The sequence below is a fragment of the Phalaenopsis equestris genome, unplaced genomic scaffold (genome assembly GCF_001263595.1).
Source record: "Phalaenopsis equestris unplaced genomic scaffold, ASM126359v1 Scaffold000002, whole genome shotgun sequence".
Taxonomy (NCBI): domain Eukaryota; kingdom Viridiplantae; phylum Streptophyta; class Magnoliopsida; order Asparagales; family Orchidaceae; genus Phalaenopsis; species Phalaenopsis equestris.
Genome location: NW_018164444.1, coordinates 30823636 through 30824322, shown reverse-complemented (window position 1 = coordinate 30824322; position 687 = coordinate 30823636).

The window sequence follows — 687 nt, the reverse complement described above, 5'->3', positions numbered from 1 at the left end:
CATGTCTAGTTTTCTAGGAATAGTCAACAGGAAGAGTCCTATGGCTAGACCCTAGGCTATTAAGGAGGAAAAAACTAAACCTCAACCAAAAATGAGGTCAACAACTCTACATCAAACTAAGATCCTTACAAAATGTGTTCTTCATGGAGCTTCATTTTAGGACTTCTGGGGACTCTCTCTGGTTGAGCTCAGTGTATCGTTGCAATTTGGCTTGCTGATAGTGGATTTATTTAATCGTCCAACATTTAAGGAGGCTCTTACAGGAAATATTGCTTCTTTTTCTCCAAATGATAACAATTGTTTGTTTCCTATTGATTTTAAAGATCATTTAGCGAACGACTCATCTACTGGTTTTTTCAAAAAAGCTACAAGAAGAAATGGTAAATTGGTTCTGTTCTTTAATGAAGAGGAGATAATTGCTCTTGCAGATTCTTTAAAGTATATTTTAGTTGGGAAATTTTTGTTTGCTCATCTAAGGATGGAGATAATTCAGATGTTCTTAATTGTTTTGAAATTTTCTGGTTGGTGGAATGTCGGGTTGATAGATGGTAGGAATCTCATGATTCAATTGGAAAAATAATCAGATTAACAATATGCTATTTGCTAAGAAAGTCGTTCATGTTGAGAAAGTCTATATGAAGATCTTAAATAGTCCCTTGATTTCAATCCTAAAGTGGAATTTCCTCT